Genomic DNA, 23,145 nt, shown 5'->3' on the forward strand with positions numbered 1-23,145 from the left:
ACTATCGTGCCGCGTCTTTCTGCTACAGGGACGCACCAAAAACACTATCGCGCCGCATCCTTCTGCTACAGAGACGCACCCAAAAACACTATTGCGCCGCGTCCTTCTGCTACAGAGACGCACCCAAAAACACTATCGCGCCGCGTCCTTTGCTTCAGAGACGCATCTGAACCTTGATCGCTCTGCGTCCCCACGCAGATCTCCAGTTACTGAACTGCGTCCCAGACGCACCTGAACTTCGTCTGCACTGCGTCCCCACGCAGGTCTCCAGATTCTGCACTGCGTCCCGGCGCGCTTTCCTTTCACCGTACCTGCGTCCCTTCGGGTATGAATGATTTCAAGACTTTAAGTGTAACCCAAACAGTCAGATCTTCAGATCTGATCTTGCGCCAAAGAGATCTCAGTCCTTCAGTAGATTCGCCTTCTTTAGATCTAGATCAGATCTCACCCAAAAAGATATTCAACCAAAGACATTCTTAGCCAAATGATCTCCTTGCTTTATATAGGCAAGCTCCTCCTCAAAACATGGAACAATACCACGAGCCGACACGATAGAAACACAAAACCGTCGGCTAGATACCACACAAGAAACCCCCACGTGCTTTTTCTCTGCCTTGAAAAGTGTGCACTGGGTGGACGCACCCCCTGAACGGCTGGACTGCGTCTCTGGACGCGGATCCTACATGGTGTACCTACGGGTATGCACCTTCTGAACTGGTTTCCTGCGTCCTTCTTAATTTTCAACAAACTGAGAGCCTTGCCACGGGAGTTGCCATCAAGTACAACATCTGTAACATACAGCCATACCAGAAAAACATAATGCCAACATACCCTATAGGGGGTCGGGGTAAACTCAAACCAAAAATAGTAAAATAGTTTCTTTCCTTCTTTTTATGGGGGGATTTTTTATTAGACAGAGCCCCACACATTGATACTATGCTTTAAATAATTGATCTAACATATTTTGCTAGTGTGGGGTTGGGGGGGAGGGTGTTGTCTACTTATTTCTCACACTGCCATTCCCATTCCTCTATGTTGGCACTTTGATTTTTGGGGGTTTCTCTAGCTATCCTAGATACTTTACCCCTATGTTCGAACCTTGGGTAAACATATTGGATTTATAAGGAAATCTATTTCTGTAGGATTGAACACCAGGAAAGAAAATAAGGTCTTGTAGGTGTTTGAAGATTAGGACAAGTAAAGAAAACTAGATTAGTTTCCAGTGAAACAAAGTTGTATAATAAGAAATCCATTGCTCATTCTCTATCAATAAAATTCTCAATCAAGGAGAGGGTTTACCTAGTTGAGTTCTCTAGAAAAATTATTTTTACGACTATGTGATTGTTATTTAATTATGTTCTATTCTGCTGCAATTGAAAAGTATGTGTCTTGGTGTTACAATTTAGTTTCATAATCGTTCACTACAGTAGTGTATAATTTCAAAGGTTTTCTAAATGGTATCAGAGTAAGGAACATAGTAAAAACCAGCATAAGTAGATCCATATATCACAAGGACAACACAATCATAGGAGAACTTCTAAAGCAACCGTAGCCTCTTGATCGGTCCACATCACCGTCGAATTTCCCAAAAATCCTTAATATCATAATTCCACAGGAGTGCCTGGTAAGAAAATATGATTGGATTTATAATCTCCTGTCAACCCTAACCCTGCCTTCTTCTCCATACTTTGGTATAGAAGTTTAAATACTTTGAAATTTTAACAATAAAAATCATAGAAATGAGATCAGAAAAATACCTTTCAAACGTATCCATACACCTCGGAGTTCTTGAAGGTTGCAATTTTATCTTCATATGTGGACAACATGTTTTATGCTCCAAATTGCAACAAAAACGTCCAAATCCAAATCAGCAGAATAATATCTCAATTAAAGCTCGAGCGAACCCAGATATGATATAATAAATACATGTCAAAAAGCTAGTCTAATCGATATGGCAACAAATAATTGAATATCATAGCAGGCTATGGAATCTGCTACGAAATCACAAAGAGTAGAGAAAGAGGGAACTTAGTCCCAAACATGGAAAAGGGGAATAGTCGCATCCCAAACCTGGCAAAAGAGAACAACGGTGGGAAAATAAATTTTAATAGGTCCATTTAGATTTTAGAGTAGCTGCCAAATTAAATTTTAATAGGTAGTAAAATCTTATAAAGCAATTTTTATGGTCCCTTAGTTTTTCATTAAATTATATTTTTACTTGAACAAGAGGAGGTCATCTCACTAGAAGTTATATCGAATGATGTTGAAGGTAAGTGATAATGTTAGTCTATTTAAGGCATCAATAAAGATTATATGAATTATATGAGGCTTGGAAATATAAATTATATGAGGCTTTTCTAATATAAGTAAGTATGTTTATATATAAGGAGAGAAAATGGACCTGAGCTTTATATATAAGCGAAATATCTATCAATATTTAAAGAGGTGGAAAATATGTTTAAATTTGTAAATAATGTTATCACTAAAATTAAATAACTATAGGTAGTTCATTATTTTTTAGGAAGTTTACTTAGAGCTTAAAAATAACCTATTAGAAGCTAGCTATAGGTTAGAAGGCCTTCACATGTGTCATTGAGAGATACATAGGATAAATTTTGACTAAAGGATATAAGTGGTACAATAAGATCAATGTATAGCACCTATTCAAATCAACAAGAGTATACCCAGACCATCATGATGACACACTTCTAGGAGCAAAATTATGAAATACCATGGAACAACTCATATTAAAACCATAGCCAAAGCATCAAGAGTTAGAACAAAGTGCTTAAGTGAAAACAATAAAAATAGCACACATTGGACATAATATCATATACACATGGACCATACATATCCAGCTAAGTGTGGTAGCTAAAGGAACCTCTTCCTACACCTAGCATCCTAGATGGTTAGGGTAAGGTTTGATCAAACCAATGATACATACACGAATTACATATAGATTTGTATACCTTAGATGGAAAATGATCAATGTGACAGGAATCATAGGGGTTGTGATGACATTCTGTTAATTTCAGTTAACAATGGTATGTTCTATGCTTAGCACAATTACTTAAATGTGCCTTAAGCAACCCAATAACAATTTCAATTTATATTTCTAGTAACAATCACATTAAACATTAATCACATTAATATTAAAAATAGATAGGATATAAAAAAATATATAGAAGACAAGCCCAGAGAAGAGGACACGAGATTTGGTGGATGCTAGGGAAAAACTCCAATGTTGGGAAAACACTTTGATCAATTCCTCTTATTATTATATCAAAAGTTCAGTAGAGAGAGAGTACAAAATTCAAATTGAATTTCCCAATTCAAATTCAAAACAACCCTATCAATTTTTGCAGTCAAACTTTAGCCCTAACCAAAAAGTCAATGTTGGTCAAATCATAAATAAATCATCCTCAAAATAGCTCGGTCTTCCCCAATCAAACTCAACCTAGTCAGGAGGTCAAAGTGAGCCTAAAATAGCTCGGTCAAACTCGGTGAAAGGAGAGAAAAAAAGGTTATAAGTTTCTGTGGTCAAATTGCAGTCAACCATGATAACAACCCATCCAAATCATGGAAAATTTTAGGGGCTAATGTTCACCCAATGGGCTAATTTTCCATTATTTTTCCACAAAAAAGATTCACCAATTTCCAATTTTTATAAAAGATGATTCGCCCAAATTTTAGAATATAAAAGTACTTTACCTTAAAAATCGCCAACATTATATAGAGACTATATATAAAATCATTATAAATTTGAATAATTTCACAAATATATCAATAAACATTTTATAGTTTTCATATTAGGGATTAGTGAGATTCACCAATGTTTCTGAACTTCAAGAAAATGTTCCATTCCTTAAAATTTTCCTTGATCCAAATGCTGATAAAGGCAATAGAACATCCCTTGAATATCATAATAAATAGGTGCATATACAGATGAGGTGATCCTTTAATTTTATCTCATGTATGTGGAAAAGCTCTCAGATGTTATTAAGAATAGGAAGGCCATTATGATTAGTTTCAACTCGACGCAAATGTAAACACACTTTGAACGCACAAAGTGAGAGCCGAAGGATAGCATCCAGTGCTCTTGTGCATATGTGGTTAAACAAAAACTCCCCCTTTCGTTTACATGAAGTGTTCCTGGTACAAATCCATGTTAGATTCGAGACGCTGAAAAGATGAAGTCTATGTACATTGAATGTATTGTCTATAAATAACGTCTCTAACAACCTGACAAAAACATATAATGATGTCATTTACATTGGAGCTAGTGTAAACCAATTGAATTGTGCTACAACTTTAATAATTCTCACACAAAAATGTGTAATTCTTCCTTATTAATGATGCTTCAACCCTATTAGAGAACAACCTCACAATGTAAAAGGAATTTAAAGATGATATAACTTTAATATTGCCCCACATTCACCCCCTGGCTCACCACTCATGGCTAATTTAAGGCTACTTCAAGCATTGATGTCAATAATATCATTTTATTTTCTCTTATGTATATTATTCTACATTGACAAAATTGAGTTTAGTGATTAAGGACTTAAGATTTAGGGGATTTCGGTTTCAAATGTTAAGGGGCTAGTAGTTAAGGTGTTTAGGTGGTGAAGGGTTTGGCATTAAGGGTCGTAGGTGAAGATGATAAGGAGTTATGGCTAAGGAGCTGGTTCATGGATTATAGGTTAGGGGTTACTTTCTTAAGATTTAATGAGTCAAGGAGTTTATGGGTTACGATTTGTGAGCATAGGGGTTAAGGGATTATGGAATTTGGGTTAAGGGGATAGGGAATTTAGTGGTTATGGGTTAAGGGGTTATGGTTTGTGATAATTGGACTCCTAATCCCCTTATCACCACGTTTGGGTGTTCCCCTATCAATTTCTCTTGTCACCTTCCCTCTAGGTCCCCTAGACCCTATGAAATTAAGCCGCAAGCCCCTTTCGCATTGTCTAATGCTAGGATTATAGACCTTATTAAACCATACTTTTACCTCCAACTTCTACCATTCGTGTTACGACTGTGTCCCCTTGCCCCATTCAATACACCAAAACCTACACCCCCACAACCCTTTTGGTCGTGCCATCCAACTTTTCCTAATGTTATGAACCCTAAAATTTTGTCCCAATGCCCTTACATCTACACCCTTGGGCCCCCTTGGCTAAGGGATTAAACACATTAGGGTTTATGGGATGTGATAAGGGAGCCCCTAATCCCCTTATCACAACTCGGAATAGGTTCATGAACAACAACAATATCTGTTGGCGGTATTGCGATGAAAGCAATAGTGAATACAAAAGTTATGGTCAATAAGACAAGGATCATCAAGATGTTAAACCATCCAATGTAAAGCCTGTGGTTTTCAATGCTAGTGATCCAATCACATAAAAGACCGTATAAATTTTTCCTTTGGGACACCCCTAGTATTCAATAATTAATCCAAAGTGAGAGGATTCATTGCTAAGGTGACAATGGAAACAACCTTGAGTTGACGAAAAGTGACACTTTGTGAGCCTTGCACAACTAGGGTGTTAGTCTCATCATCAACAAGAGACACAGTTGACAAGTGGAAACATCTCACATTTAGGGCACTTGGTCACAAATATTTATGTATATTTTTTCCACCAAGGGTACCTTTCACATTTCCCAAGGCACAAATTACATATTTGGATTAATTTTGGATAACTTGTCAGATTCCACTAGCTTCATGCATGAAGAGGAGCTCCCATCCTTTAAGAAGATTTTCGAGGATTTCATGGCATTGTCAAGGGTCACAGGTATAAAATAATAACATGGTAGCCAAGAATAGGAAAATTGGCATTTGTATCACATGGTGTAAAGGAGGACATAGGTGAAGAGTACTCCATTTAGAAACATAAAAAAGTTTTTTTATGTCCTCATTCCAGAGAAGAGGAGATATCTTGTGACAAAACGCCCAAATTGCCAACAAAGGAAGACTCGGGTAAGGGTTTAATTCTTTCACATGTTGAGATACATTCATGTTTTTTAGTTTCAACTCGACCCAAATGTAAACTCACTTTGAATGCACCAAGGGGGATCTAAAGGGAAACATTCAGCGCTCTAGTTGTGTGTATGTGGTTAAGCAAAAAGGCCCCCTTTCATTTGCATGAAGTGTTCCTAGTACAAAACCATCTTATAGTCGAGACCCTAGAAAGGTAAAGTCTACGTACATTGAATGTATTGTCTATAAATAACCTCTCTAACAACTTGACACAAACATACAATGATGTCATTTACATTGGAGATGATGTAAATCACTCGAATTGTGTTACGACTTTAATTGTTCCCCCACAAAAATGTGTCATGCTTCCTTGTGATGATGCTTCAACCCTATTGGAGAACAACCTCACAATGTAAAAGAAATCTAAACATGATGTAACTTTAATAATGCCCCACATTAACCCCCTAGATCACTACTCATGGCTAATTTAAGGCTATTTCAAGCATTGACATGGATAATATCATTTTATTTTCTCTTATGTATATTGACACAATTGAGTTTAGCAGTTAAGGACATAAGATTTAAGGGATTTTAGTATTAGTGGTTAAGGAATTTGCAGTTAAGGTGTTTAGGTGATGGAGGGTTAGGGGTTAAGGTTCACAGGTTAATAGGATAAGGAGTAATGTCTTAGGATTTGGCTCATGGATTATAGGTTAGGGGTTAGTGTCTTAATATTTAATGAGTCAAGGGACTTATTGGTTATAAGTTGTGAGTGCAGGGGTGAAGGGATTATGGTTTGTGATAATTGGACTCCTAATTCCCTTATCACCACTTTTGGGGTTTCCCCTATCAATTTCTCTTGCTACCTTCCCTCTAGGTCCCCTAGACCCTATGAAATTAAGTCCTAGACCCCCTTCTCATTCTCTAATGCTAGGATTATAGATCTTAGTAAGCCATGATTTTACCATCCATGCTACCCTTGTGCCCCTTGCCCCATTCAATACACCATAACATACCCCCCAACAACCTTTTTGGTCATGTCATTATAGCTTTCCTAATGTTATGAACCCCCAAATTTGGTCCCAATGCTCCTACAACTACTCCCTTGGGCCCCCTTGGCTATGGGATTATACACATTAGAGGTTATGGGATGTGATAAGGGATCCCCTAATCCCCTTATCACAACTAGAAATAGGTTGATTAACACCATCAATATCTATTGGAGGTGATGGGATGAAAGCAATAATGAATATAAAAGTTGTGGTCAATAGGACAGGGATCATCAAAATGTTTAACCATCCAATGTAAAGATGGTTTTCATTGCTAGTGATATTGTCATGTAAAAGACCCCATAAGATAACTTGATGTATTTTAAGGTGTGCTTTATTTTTGAGTTCACATATTTGGAAGCACAATTGCACAAGTGGAAACATCTCACATTTGGGCCACTTCGCTACAAATTCATATGCATGTTTTCTATTGAGGGTATCATTCACATTCCCCCAGGAACAAATCAAATATTTGGAGGTATCTTGGATGACTTGTCACATTCCACTAGCTTCATGCATGAATAGCAATGCCCACCAGTTAAGAATGTTTTGGAGGGTTTTCTTAGCATAGTCAAGGGTGACATTTACAAAAAAAGAATGTTTAAGTCAAGAAAATGACAATTGACATTCACATCACATGTGACACAAATGACAGGAACAGAGGTGAAGAGTGATCCATTTTGAAATATCTAGAACAACTTGTTTATGTCCTATTTCCAAAGAAGATAATATATCTTGAGACAAAGGGCCCAAATTATCAACAAAAGAGGACCATGTATTGGATCACATGGACTTTGGTGCCCATTAGCTAGACCATTTCTATTAGGATTTAGATTTCCCACTAATATTTTTAGGACTTTCCTACCATTTTTTTATCATCATCTTATTTAAATTGAGAAAAAAACTCATTCTATTCAATGAAATTAGGATTTATATTTCCCACCAATATTTTAAGGGTTTCTTGCCAAAAAAATTTAAGACTATTTTGTTTAAATTGAGAATATAACTCCTCCTTATTAAAGGTCAAAATTAATATTTAGATTTCCCAACATTTTTATTAGGATGTAAATTTCCCACCAATATTTTTAGGTTTTCTTACATTGTTTTTAAGCACTATTTTATTTAAATTGGGAATAGAACTCCTTCCTATTCAATGAAATTTTCTTTGAAAATGCATTGGAGTCTTTTTGTTGAAGTTGTTTGAAGACATGTTGGAGCCTCTTTGTTGGAGTTGATTTTCCGTAGGAGAAGTAATTTTACCATCAATTAGAAAGCCATGCATACGAGGAGAGGAAATGAAAAGAGGTAAATTTATATATTATAATCATGAAATATTTAAAGTTTCTTTTTGTGATTTTAGATTGATATTAGGATTAAGTTTATTAAAAACATAAATCTATATTTTATAAAAGTGAATTGTTTAAATTTAAGTTATATGATTTTAAATAGATCCCATTCCCTTCCCCTAAGTTGTTGCTCTTTTGCGCTGTGCTTTTACCTAGTCACCATGTTCTCGTCGTATATCTCAAACATCACACCTGTTTTACATGAAAATTTTACAGGATATGAATGGGGATGAAATGAAAACACCAACTCAATTTCAGCTCAAAATGATACACAGCTTTCGGGAAATGAGGCATCATCATCCACAATCCTTTTGGGATGTTCTCTAGATATGTGACTCTAATTGGTATGAATTTGTTTTTTGAGGTGAATTATGATTATTTTAACTTTCTGTAAAAATTTCAGCCCATTTGGACTTACCGTTTGGGAGATATTCCTAAACTACAATTTCTACAAGAGAGCTGTTGTGCTTTTGACTCTGTTTTTATCATCATTTTCAAAATATATTAATGACCAAATGGAGATGAATTTTGAAAAAAAAAAAAGGAAATTTATGTTAAAAATGGAACCAACCACAATAACCTACTTCATTTTTTTCACGGGTGTTATGGTTAAATATATATGAGTTTGTCTTCCTTGTTTCTCTTTTCGTTGTGCTTCTCGACAATTATTTTTGAAATCAAGTTTTAAGAGGCTAAAATTATGTTTTTGCATGGTTTAAAGGCTCCAAGGTGTAGTTTACATCTCCAAATTTCTTCACAGGTCTTCAGAAACACTCAAAACCTCATTCAACAAATGGGAAAGTATTTTGGAAAATGGGAGGAAATTTTTGTTCATAACATACCCAAGAACAAAAGCCTCTGTCATTTTTTACATAGAAGTTACTGTCTTGGAGTTACATGTGGCAGTTGAGACGCATTTTTCACAATTTCGCTAGGCCCTAATTGCTAACAATGTTTTAGAACTTTTTGAAATTCAACTTGGTGGACCTCCAACTTGCCATGATTCACATAAAATCTATTTAGATAATGAATTTTGAGGAATTTTACATAATGTTTGATGATTAGCTCTTCAGTTATCACATTTTTAGTTACTCAAAAACCAAACCCTAGATAGTAGGTTATGGGCAAATTTTGTAAATATTTTATCCATGCATCCTAGGGAATGTGAAGGCCATGTGCCAGGGAAACACAAGGGAGCGCTCATTTAAAATTCATGGAAATGAATTGTCAGCGAGTTCTAGGTCTTCTAAGAAGGGAGTAAAAAGGAATACTAGCAAGTGCCAAGGCATCACAAGGGAGGTACTAACACATGCTAGACAGGAAGTGCTAACACATGCTAGATAGTTGAAAGGCATTTTAGGCATACAAATACATGCCAAGTGCTAAGGCATTCCAAGAAATTCCAGGCACCAAGCTGTGGTGCCAACACATGCTAGGGAGCATTAGGGCCAAGTTCTAGGGAAACACAAGGGAGAACTAGTTTCAAATTCACGAAAATGAATGAATAAGAGTGTGAAAAAGAGTGTTAGCTAGTGAGTACGAGGCATGCTAAGTGTCAAGGAGTGCTAGGGAGTACCAAAGCATGCCAAGAAATGCAGGGGATGCTAACATGTGCTACATAGTGTCAAGGGATTATTATGACATGTCAAGATGTAAAATTTGTTGCTTATTTGTTTAATTTTATGACCACGATTGGACGTGAGCCTTGTCTTCATAACTTGTTAAGTTGGATAAGTTGAAATTATACATGAGTATCCTAAGATGAGTTATACAAAGTTCTTAGGTGAACAAGGCATAGTCTACTTGTAGTAATTGTAACTTGGTCAAGTTCTTGTTATAGTTAAGTTGTTGTTATAGTTTAGGTAGGATTTTGTTGGGATCCCATGTTGCAAAAAATGTAAGGATAGTTGTGAGGGCATGATAGCTAAGGAGTGCTAGGGCATGCTGAGGAATGAAAAGGTGTGCTAACACACGTGAGACAGTTTTTCGGTCTGATGGTTTGATTTAATTGTATGGTATTATTTTTATTGTTTTCTTTACATAGAACTATTTTTCCTAGTTTGGAACATTACAGTCAACGAGATCTAGGTGTGCTATGTAGGCAGCGACATTGTATTCTATGCACTACTTCCAAGGAATTCTAGAGTGTTAGGGAAGCATGCCAAGATGTACCAAGTGCTAAGGTGTTCCAATGCGTGCTAAGGATTGTTAGGGAGAGCCAGATAAATATAAGGGATCACTAGGTCAAAATGCATGGAAATGAATGAATAAGATTGTGTGACAGGGATTGTCAGCGAGTTCCAAGTGTGCTAAGGAGATGGTGACATGGTATTCCAGGTTGAGCTAAGTCATGGTAGATTACTAGGGCAGCATGCAAACAAGATGTGCTAGGTGTCAGGGTGTGTCAACATGCGCTAGGATGTGTTAGGGAGTGTTAGGGAAACAGAAGGGACCACTAGGTCAAATTAGTGCATGCAAATGAACAAATAAGAGTTTGTGATAGGAAGTGTGAGTGAGATAAATGTGTGCTGAGGGAGTAACAAGGTATGGTAGGCAGTGCTAAGGCATGCTAGAGGCCAGGGCAACATGCCAAGATGTGCCATGTACTAGGGTGTAGCAATGCATTCTAGGTAGTGTTATGGAGTGCCAAGGAAACAAAATGGATCACTAGTTTCAAATACATGGAAATGAATGAATAAGAGAGTGTGACAGGGCATATTAGTGAGTTATATGTGTGGTAATGAGGGAGCAACAAGATATGTTAGGTAGTGCCAAGGAATGCTAGGGTGCCAAGGCCACACACCAAGATGTGCCATGAGCCAGGCTGTGTCAATGTGTGCCAGTGAATGTGATTGAGTGCCACAAAAAAACAAGGGAGAACTAGTTCAAAATGCTTGGAAATGAAGAGATAAGAGTTTCTGATAGGGAGTGTCAATGAGTTCTAAGTGTTCTAAGGAGGGACTGACAAGGTTATATGCTAGCCAGTGCAAGGTCATTCTAGGGTTCCAGGGCATGTTACAGAGTGCAATGGTGTGCTAGGGAGTGAAAAACATGCCAAGAAAAGTAGGGGATGCTAACACATGCCACATAGGGCTAAGGGATTGTTACACATGCCATGTGCTATGGCATGTCAAGGTGTAAACTGTGCTTATTAGTTATTTTATGGCCATGGTCAAAGGTGAGCCTTGAAATGGTAACTTGTTAAGTGGGATCAGTTGAGATTGGACATGAGTAGCCTAATATGTGTTATATCTAGTTGTTAGGTGAAGAAGGTATATTCTAGTTGTAGTAACTACAACTTGGTTAAGTTGTTGTTGTGAGGGCAGGACTTGGTTGGGTTCCGGCCAAGTCTAAAAAAACATTAAGGGTAGTTGTGAGGGCATGATAGTTAAGGAGTACTGAGGCATGCTAGGGAATGAAACGTTGTGCTAACACATGGTAGACAATGTTAATGGATGATGAGGAGTGTTAGGGAGAGTCAAGGGAACACAAGGGAGAACTAGGTCAAAATGCTTGGAAATGAACAAATAAGAGTGTGTGCCAAGGAGTGTCAGTGAATTTCAGGTATCCCAAGGATGAAGTGTTATAGGAGAAGTTTAGAATTAGACTTCCATGAGGTAGGCTATGGTTGTGATAAGGTATGCACAAAGCAATTTCAGAGAAAGGGAGACTTTGGGTTGGGCACAATATTGTTTTGCTAATGAATTGGTTGGGTTCCGAAGATGCAATAAAATTAAGGTTATCTGTGAGGGTGTTAGTGTCAGTCAGTTCAGTCTATCACTGGTGATCAAATATGCTCTTACAAGGTGTTTTTAGGGTGTCAAGTCAATTTTTTGTCATTTCAGTGAGTCTTCAAATAAAAATTTGGTCACTGGCTATTGTGTCTAGGGCTATTTCCACTCTCTCAAGAATTTCATATTCCAGTCACTTTCATCACTCAGTTGAGTCTACCATCATGAAAACATCATTAATATCACTTCAATCACATCATCATGGTCCCCATTCAGCTCAGTTTCACCATTAGGTCATTAGGGTTAAGGTCACAAAATCAATAATTTCATGTATAAATCTGACACATGAGGAGTAACAATAGGTAAATTTGTTCAATAACAATTGATTTCAAATGTAATTTACGTTTTTAAATGTAATAATGTTCTGAAGGTTCTAAAGTTACAAGAAGAGGTCCTAAAGCTAAAAAACTAAAAAGAAACTGAATTGGTGAGGTGGGTCACCCTACCTCATTAATCACTTAGACACTAAAAGAAAATGGGGGAGCTAATTCACACTCATTTGCACTTTTCTACCATCCTAGCATCATGCTCCTCCATCTCCTTTGCAAAAAATTGTGATTCCATAGTCCTCATTGGAAAAACTTGACTCTCGTTGCACACAGAGAGCCTTCACTGTGCACTTGGACAGCGCACTATGCACTGGAAGCTTTCGCTGCACATGGGGAAAAGTTGTCCAAAATTTTTGTTTAACCACCAAAATTCGTTTTTCAAAGCTCCTCTTTAGTCATTTCATCCTCCAGGCTGTATATAAATTAATTTTAATATTTTCCATTCCCTCCTTTGCCTCATATGTCAAGAAAATGGTCAAATACTTCTTCTTCTAGGGTTTACATGATTTTCATGGTTTTGATCCTCAAATGATGAGTTGATACCCTAAACCCTAGATTCCTTCTCCCTACACCTTTATTTGCAGCTAATACATAATTTCCATCCATCACAAAGCCTTGTCCCCTCATTTTCTATCATTTTCCTCTAAACCCTAATCTACCCTATCTCTTTCTAAGATAGGCCTATGTTTTTCCCATTTCCACACCCTCCCTTCACTCATTTCCAAAAATTCCTTCTTCCCCTACTCACTAACATCGTCCCCTACCCTTCTAAATTTCCTTACAAATTTAGGTATCTCCTAATTCCATCATACCACCTCATTCACTCACAACAACAAATTTCACTATTTTTTCTTACCTTTCACCTAGGGTTTGAAGTATGGAGCGCAACTCATCACCATCAGAGAAGAGGAAGTACAACAAGGGGGGAGGATATTCAAGTTTGGACCCTCTAATTGCAATTAAATCATCTCCTCCCCATTTGTCATTAAATTCTTTGAAGATGACAATTGTTTAGGGTTTTGTCAAAGAGTGCAAGAAGTAGGTTACCATGAGCATCTCACAGGTATATTTTCCCTCACCATGAAGGAAGAAAATATCACCATTGCATTGAATAATTTCATTTTTTCAGTGGATGCCATCTCTCAAGATACAGGAATACCAAACCATGGTGAAAACTGGTTCAAAGGCATGAACCTAGACCTAGAAGAGTACAAACCCTACTTGAAATCACAATATAAAGGAGCTCACTCACATGTTTTCCCAATAATATACTTTTTGGAGAGATATGAACCATTGATGAAGGTTTTCATGAAGTTCTTCACATGTGAGGGTAATTTTTCTAATCTATATCAATAACACATAATACTTCTCATGCACTTTACAACTACCAAGTCTCTAAATTTGTCCAGCTACTTGTATAGGAGCCTAACCAAATGTCTAAAAGGGTGTAATTGAAAGGAAAAGTGCATTATGCCAACCTCATTCACCATATCCTGATAAATTTTATAGTAATCCATCAATTGGAAGAGAAGAACATGACATGGGACACCTTCATTGAGGTAGCCTTGAAAATGCATATAACCACTTCACCAAACCAACACCAAACCATGTCAGAACAACACAAGAAGGTGGGGTCATCAAGCAAACATGATGAGGTTTCCATGGAAACTAGGCCAAAGGTGACCAAGACATATCAGAGAGGCAGAAGCCTTGTGCTTTCTCCTAAAATTGACCAAGGGGTCAAGCCTACTACATCAACAGAACAGGGGAAGCCAATTGAGCATGACTTTGACCAAGTTGACTTGGAAGCACATGATGAGAATCAAACCCTGCAACAAGTTATCAAAGAGAAGGATTCTCAAATCATGGACCTCAAGGACAATTTGGAAAGGGCCAAATTCATCATTTCATTCCTTGAGCAAGAAAACAATCAACTTAAGGCAAAATAGCTAGTCATGGAGAAAGAGAAATTCAAATCCAAAAAAAAGGAGATGAAAGGCAAGGCAATGGTGGACCATTAGGACACTGAACAACATGAAGGACATGTGGAAAGGAAGAGACCAAGGACAATGGGTCTTAGGAAGGCACTTTAGAGGGAAAGAGGACAAAAGCCACCAATGGAAGAATTGACCTTTGAAGAGAAGATTGCCATGGAAATAAATGAGGATAGGGAGTTTTTGCTTGACAAAGTCAATTACCACCTTGAGAACCTCTTTTAGAAGGAAAATAGGGATAACAGGTTTCAAAAGAAAAGGGTCGTCCATTATTACACAAGGAATCAAGTTGCGAAGGTCAAAATCAAGCAGTTGAAGGAAAAACTTAAGGAAACCCTAATTAGCCAAGAGGAGAAGGGTAAGTTAAATTTTCTTGCAGATGCATCCATGATTACATAACATACCACATCAATCATCTCTAGACAAATTTTTGGGAGATTTGGAGGACATCTTTTGTTTTGGTGTAGACTCATGTAGACTTGCAATGTTTTAGCAATTTTCTATCTAGGAGCGTAGCAAGTTCATGTTGTGCTTCCTCCTCAGGGTTCCAAATGACGAAAAATCAGAATTTGTGGAAATATTATGTGTCCCTCTCAAAACACATTTTCCCACATTCCTACTCTGGGGCCGATATTTTGAGATATTTGCAAAAAAGAGGCCAAAAATCACCTGTTTGTCCCTCTTTTTCCATTTCGCTACGCACCCGAAGACACCTTGAGAGAATGACCATATCTCAGCCAAAAATGGGTCATTTTGAGTGAAACAATACTCTAAATACATATAAACTCTCCCATATTTCTAGAAAATGATTCATATATTGATTTGGACTTTAGAGAGGGACTTAAAAATGGCCTCCAACAGCTCACTGCACACCTAGAAATTTATGAGATTTTTGTAAAATTTTCACTGTGTAATTTTTTGTAATTCCTAGTTTGACTATGGTAAAAGTACAAAGGGTGAAGTAGATGAATGTGAGGGGTAAAATTAAATTTAAATAATGGGTTATTATTCTTTGCAATCCCTTTTGGTGTAAATTCAACTTCATTTATGAGAGTGGTTGGAGTCAAAGTTAATTGTAGAACTTGTTTTTAACTTCCCTAGACATTACAGTTTGGTTAGAACACCTCATGGAATAGTTCTTAGAGTCATGGATTCGACCCCTAAAAGTTGGGAGATTTTTTTTTTGTCTTTATGTATTAGTTTCTTAGTGATAAAATGGGTTGCATTTCAGAGGAGAGAACTATTGCAGCTTGTACTTGGACATTTTCTAGAAATCAAAGGACACAGTTTGCAACTGTTATCTACGAATTCATGTGAAGTAAGTTTCTGAAGTTATTTTTCTCTATTATAGCTTTATATGAAATATATTCATCTTCTCTTTCCATTCATCAATTCTTTAATGGTTTTCCTTACAATTTATCAACAAAATTCTTCGAATAAAGCTCTGTTTTGATGGAGAAAACATTATGTGTTACTTTCTTTCTTGCTTAATGAATTCATGTTTCATGTTCATTAAGACCTTTTTCTTCTTCTAAACACTACTCTACACCAACAAACCATAAGATCCATCACAAAAGTAATGCTGCCTTGCTCCTTTATATCTTTGTTACTGTAACCCTTTGATCCTCTGACCTGGCTACCTAGTTTTTCTCCCTTATCCATCAACAAAACCCTAAATTTTGCAAAACCTACCTGAGCCCAGCTATCTAGCCTAAAATCCTTTACTTTCGAATCATCTCTTGGCTATGATTTCATAGAGAGAGCCCTCTCTGGTTTGGTAGGGCTAGCTACCAAACTAAAAGCTTGGTTTGTGGTTACCTACATCAATCTCCTCATCAGCCTGGGACATTGTGGAGGATAACAGAGGGCATGACAACTAGGAAGTGCCAAGGTGATATAGTGAATATAAGGTTCCCAAGTCAGGGAAAAATGTAATGCTAGTTGTGAGGTCATGACTGCCAAGGTGTGTTGTGGAATGCTAAGGCATGCTAATATGTGCCAGATAGTACGAAGACATGTCAAACAAGCTAAGACGTGGCAAGTGTGAAGGCATGCCAGGATTGTCAAGGAAACAAAAGGGAGGAAAAATTTAAAACACAAGGAAATGAACACATAATAGGGTTAATAAGTCATCAATTTACATTTTCCGTGAGGGCATGCTAGGAACATCAACACTAGTTTCCAAGTGCCAAGTGTCAATTCATTCTAAATTCCAAATCTTCCTCTATTTTGTCTCATCTAGTTTCAAATAATTGATCCAAAATAAATTGAATATTAAACCATGCCAAAGCATACCAAGTCATCTCAATGCATGCCAAACATGTTAAGACTTTCCAAGTTCTAACACGTGCCAAGTGCCAATGTGCATCAGGGGGTGTGATGCATGATATGAACTGGTGGAGCATATTGAAGAGTGCTAAGGTGTGCTAGAGAGTTCCAATGCATTTTGAGGATTGTTAGGGAGTACCAGGACAACACAAGGGATCACTAGGAGAAAATTCATGTAAGCGAATGAATATGATGGTGTGTCAGGGAGTGTCAATGAGTGCTATCTATCATGCCAAGGAGGGAGTGACAAGGAATTCTAGGCACAGGTAAGGCATGCCAGGGAATATCAAGGAATTTCAAGAAGTGCTAGAGTGTTCTAGGTAGTTCTGGGGTGTGCTAACATGTGCCAAATAGTGCTAAGGCATGACAAGTGCTAAGACATGCTAGGATGTGCATGATGCTATAGTATGCCAATATGCGTCAAGGGGTTTCAAGGAAACAAAAGGAATAACCAAGATAAAATGCAACGAAATGAACACATAAGAGGGTTAATAAGTCGGGACTTTATATTTTTCAAAATGGGCATGCTAGGCACACTAATAATATGTTTCAATACATGCCAAATGCCAATGCGTGCCAACTGCTAATGTTTGTCAATGAAATATTATGCCAAGGTGTTCCAGGGCATGTTAGGGACTACAGGGCATGCCAACATGTGCTTGGGCATCCTACTCATGGCAATATGTTCTAGGTACAAAGATGTCCCAGGTACAAAGATGTTCCTAGACATGCTAGGTGCCAAGGAATGCTAGTGTACTATTCCAAAACATTTTAAGGTGTGCCATGAGTGTTGAGGAGTTCTAGGTCTCTCTCATTAATAGAATTGACAAGGCTTGATTATGTATTAAATAATTTAGTTCCTACACACAGTAGTGGAACTTTATTTAAAGGAAATTTTCTAGATAATAAAAGTAATAGAGATGAATCATGTGTTGACTCATAGAAAAAATATATTCTTATCACTTGAGGGAAATGATACACACTAATTAATTCTTAACAAATTGACTGACTATTATAACCACTATGAACTTGGACACATAATGAAAAAGATTCCACAACAATGGTCTTAAATCATTTCTTTTTTTACAAAAAATATAGTAACAGGTACATAGCGTCATCAAAAACTCATTGGCATGATCAACGATGATGAACATTTTTTTACCATCATCAAAGGTAACCAAAAAGAGAATTGGTGAGGGTTAATAAAAGATCATGACTAGAAGTGTCGCCAAAGAGAGAGTTAGGGATGGGCCTTTAACGACCCTCACCAAAAGTGTCACCAAAGAGAGAATTAGTGACGGGCCTTTAATGAGCCTCACCAAAAGTGTCATTGAAAATGGCTTTGCTGACAAACCTTAAAGGACCATCACTATATACACTTAAAAAAATGATTTTTCAAAGACCGTCACCATATGTGACATTGGTGACGGACCTTAAAGGTTCGTCACAAGCATGAAGCATCATAAACAACTCATTGGAATGATCAATGATGTCGAACATTTATTGACCATCACCAAAAGTAAAAATAGATCATTGTTGATGGTCAATAAAATATCGTCACTAGAAGTGTCACCAAAGAGTGAATTAGTGATAGGTCTTTAATGACCCTCACCAAAAGTGTCACCAAAGAGAGAATTAGTGATGGGCCTTTAATGACCCTCACCAAAAGTATCGTTGAAAATGGCTTGGGTGGCAAACCTTAAAGGACCATCAATATATACACTTACAACAACGCTTTTTTAAACACTATCACCATATGCAATATTGGTGATGGACCTTAAAGGTTCGTCACAAGAATGACCCTCACCAATGTATTTTTTTTCATAGTGGCAGTAAGATAGGTACATTGAAATATAAATAATGAATGTATATTGGATACAAAGGTATCTAATTTACGACATCAAACTAAAATGATATAGATAGTCTGGTGATTAGTAATTCCTTTATGTGAGAAATACAAAGAGAAGAGTTGAGGATTCCTACTCTAAATTTTGTAAGAGATTACACCTATTCACTAAATGTATTAGTGAATAAATCAATAGAAGGAACCTTTGGTCTTGAATTGATTGTATGCTAATTATACTAACATTGTTTGAAAACATGTGGATAATGTGACTGATGCATGGAGACTGCTGGAAGCAAGTGTTCAGAATGAATACTAATGTATTGGAAGAACAAACATTTTTTCCTACTATTTAAATGCAATGAAATTGAAAATGAACAATCATAGTTAAATTTAGGAACACGTTAAACCCATAGCTACTCAAATAGTAGTATCGTTATATTAAAGTTATGATATTTTTTGTTTGTAAACTAGTATTTAGAAGAAGGCATTTGATGTATCTCACACAATTTATTGAAACAAATGTTATAGGTAGCATGCGAGGACACTTGCTGGTAGAACTCCTTTGTACCCTATCTCTGTGAAAGATCTGATTCAGGTGGCAATGGAATGGGAACCTGTAATCCAAAAAACAACTACCTGCGAATGAGGAACTAAATTTTAAGATGCAGAATTGACTAGAGAATACATAGAAGATGGTGTGAATTTAAGGGGGGAGAAATGTAATACCACCCTGTTGCTACCATGCGAGGAAATTTTTGACTGAGTTATAGCATAAAATCTAGGACTGGGGGTAAAAATGTGAGTGAACATTTTATTACCAAATTGATAAAGGCAATTTAAATGCATGGAAAACGGGACACCTAGAGATGAGTCTCTTGCCAAATAAAATTCCATTGGTGAATGGGAATGGATAGTTATTTGATGATAGGAATTCTAGATCAAATTCTAGATAAGCTTAATGGATGGGAGATAAATATCCATTAAGCTTCTTAGCTAGAGAAATATGCTAAGTTTGGGAAAAACATAAAAGTGTTGTGAGAGAGGAAGGTGAGTTTTTATGGGAAAATCCTAGGAAAGTGGATAAAAGGATCCACAAGAGTGGGGTGCTAAGAAAGGAAACCTTATCATGAAAGATGGTAATTAAATACCCATTGAGGAGATAAACGATAGGTTGTTGATTGATCAACAAGTACTCTCGGCTCGGGAGTGAACTAGAGGAACTCAGTTCTAGGTTGGGTGGTCGTGTTTGATTTTCCACCTATCACTCTTTTAGCTAATATGGTTTGAATCAAATGCATTGGATGTTTTTAGATCATTTGACTACTTATGTCTTATTTTGTTGTTATTTAGCATACGAATAGATCTATATGTGATATCCTTATTTATAAGATGATTTGATACATCTAGATGTGACAACTTTTGAACATAAACTTAGATCATGTTATTATTAGAGGTTTAACCATAATATACGGTTGTTAGCATTGTGACAGGTATTGATCGATAGTGATCTATTGGTCGCGTCCACTTTGGATATTACCTTGTGTTACCCTGGCACTTAATCTCCCATTCAAATATATATATTCACTACAAGAAAAAAGGACATTGGTGAGGGTCGAAAAATGTCACCATAAGCTCATTGGTAGTGGTCAAAAGAGCACATGTGACGAAAAAGTTAACGTCACCAAACGTGGCATCACCAAAAATATAGGTGTTGTGGTGACATTCAATGTCCATCACCAGTAATGATTTATAATGAGAGATAATGATCGTCACCATTTCATATGAGAAATGGTGACGAACCTTAGCCTCCATCACTTAAAAATTGAACGTCACTAAAGGTGGTGTCACCAAAAGTATAGGTGTTGCGGTGACATTCAAATCTAGCCACGAATAATGATTATAATGATGGATAGTGACCATCACTCTTTCATATGAACAACAATCATTTATTGTGATGTATCTTTATGCTTGTTACTATTGATGCATATATATGGTGACATTCATTGACCATCACCATTTCATATGAACAACAATGATTTATGGTGATGGGCATTTCATGGCCGTCACTATTGTTGCATATACCACATTTCATGTTTTGGTGAGGAACAAAAAATGTCACCATAAGCTCATTGGTGATGGTAAAGATAGTCGTTGTCACCAAAAACTGATCATCACCATTTCATGTCAATATAGTGGCATAATGGAATCGAACAACCAACATCCTGCTTGTAAATCAGGTTCTCCTCCATTGTGCTAGCACCCTTTAAGGAATTAGAATTTAAAAAATTGAACCTTGAAACTTTATAAATTGAAAATTCTACAAATTTAAATAAATTATATAACTTTGTAAAGTCTTGGAAAATCTTTTACTAAACAAGAAAAATAACATTAAATTTGTCAGTCCCTACCTAATTGTTATGAATGTTATGAAATGTGGGTGGAGGAAAATATACTTATGTATAAGATACTCAATATGTTATGTTGAATACTAAATTATAAGTGAAACTTTGAAGACATTTATAGCCTATAAATGACCTATAATTATCAAACCTAAAATCTTCAATTATACCAAAGATTGATTTCTCACCTTCTAAACCATGTAAATTTGTTGTGATAACATAAACATTTTCCTGTAAAAGACTTATTTTGATGCCAAAAAGTAAAAAACAGTTAGTGAATGTGATGCATTTATGAGTAATTAGCTACATGCTTAAATCCTATTGACTATGGGGTCTAGAAAATTAATTGGGAGTTCTTATCATTATTAATTAATTCAAGATGTGAAAATACAACGATCAATAACAATGATCATAAAATGTAAGCACTAAACAAAGGTTAAAACTATAAGCACAAAGTTAGGATAATATGTGTTACACCAACAGAATATCCAAGGAGCATTCAAACACTTCCAAATCCACATCAATCACAAGTATCCAAAGCTGCCGTTGCATGGATACAGTGAACGTATTATTTACCTCTCAATGACAACTATGTCCTCCCACAATTACATGAACTAGAAAACGAATGTGAAGAAATCATCAACATTCTATTCCAGTGAAGGAGAGAGCTAAGTCTTTTAGACAAAAAAATAGGCCTACAAATAATAAGCTAGCTCGAATTATAGAAAGCAAACTACAAAGGAAGTTAGAGGCTAACATCATTATTCCTACAATCATTCATCAATGGTAGTAATTTGGCGCTAGAAAAAAGAATGGTGAAATCAGGTTGATATGTGTGTTCACTTTAGAAAATTGAATCAATTCTCTCTCAAACACAACTACCCATTGCCAAACATGGACAATTTGCTACAGAAAGTCACGGGAAAACTATCATTTCTACCTTGGATTCATTTTGAGGATATAATCAGGTTCTGGTAGAACATGAAATTCAACATAAGACTACATATACTACGCAATGGAAAGCCTTCATGAACTTGAGGATGACATTCAGATTGTTTAACATTACTTCTACATTTGAAAGAGGTATGTACTATGGATTATGCATTGAAGTACATCAACGACAAGATTATTTTCATCTATCAAGGAACTTTACTATTTTCTCTAGATACTGCAATGAAGATGTATGGAATACCAAGTTGTTATGGGAGATGTAGGTAATTTGTGATCTCACTTAATCCAAAGAAATAAGCTTTTAGTGTAAATGAAGTAAAAAGCTTGGGCCATATTGCATCCAAAGATGGTGTGAGGAGTTATAAGGATGGAAGGTATTCAACATCTATCCTTAACACCCAATAAGATGGAAATTCAAACATTTCTTAGTAAATAGGCTTGTTCATACCAAAATTATTGAAATTGCCAAGCCCATTTCATCAATGTTGAAGAAAGATCAAGAGATCAAACAGAATAAGGAAACCAAGTAGGGTTTTCAAGAAATTAAGGAGACGAAATGTCTTCAACGACAACCTTGATAAGTCCTAAATATACTTTTAGATTTTCTATTTTGTAGAATTTTTCAGGCTTGAGTTGTTTTCCTAGTGACAAAAAAAGATCATTGAGGTTAACTGCAAGAAAATATCAATGAATTCATATAGGATTACAATGGAAGAATCTAGATGGTCTAATCCTTAGATGTATGTATCTTGTGGAAGTACAGAAGAAAAGATGGAAATGCACAGTTGGTTCTATGGTAGACACTATTTGACAAAAATGCCTCTTCACAAATTTTTAGAGCATGTTACTATTCACCTATTATCTTTGGTGATATGCATACATTTGTGATATCATGTCAGTCTTGTCAACAATTTACAAGAAAACAGAAGGTGACAACCTTGTCATTGTAGCCTATGTTGGTTGAAGCACCTTTCCAACAATGGGGGTTGGAATTTATTTATAAATTCCATGAGAATTCAAGTAATGAGTGTAAATGTATCATCATTTCCACTAATTATTTCTCGAGTGGGTTGAAGAATCCCCTACAATGAAGGCAACCAACAAAATGATAATTGACTTCATAAAGGAAATGATCATC

Source organism: Pinus tabuliformis, chromosome 2_1 (assembly GCF_031772625.1).
Source record: "Pinus tabuliformis cultivar Carrire ecotype Pingquan chromosome 2_1, CPIR1, whole genome shotgun sequence".
Taxonomy (NCBI): domain Eukaryota; kingdom Viridiplantae; phylum Streptophyta; class Pinopsida; order Pinales; family Pinaceae; genus Pinus; species Pinus tabuliformis.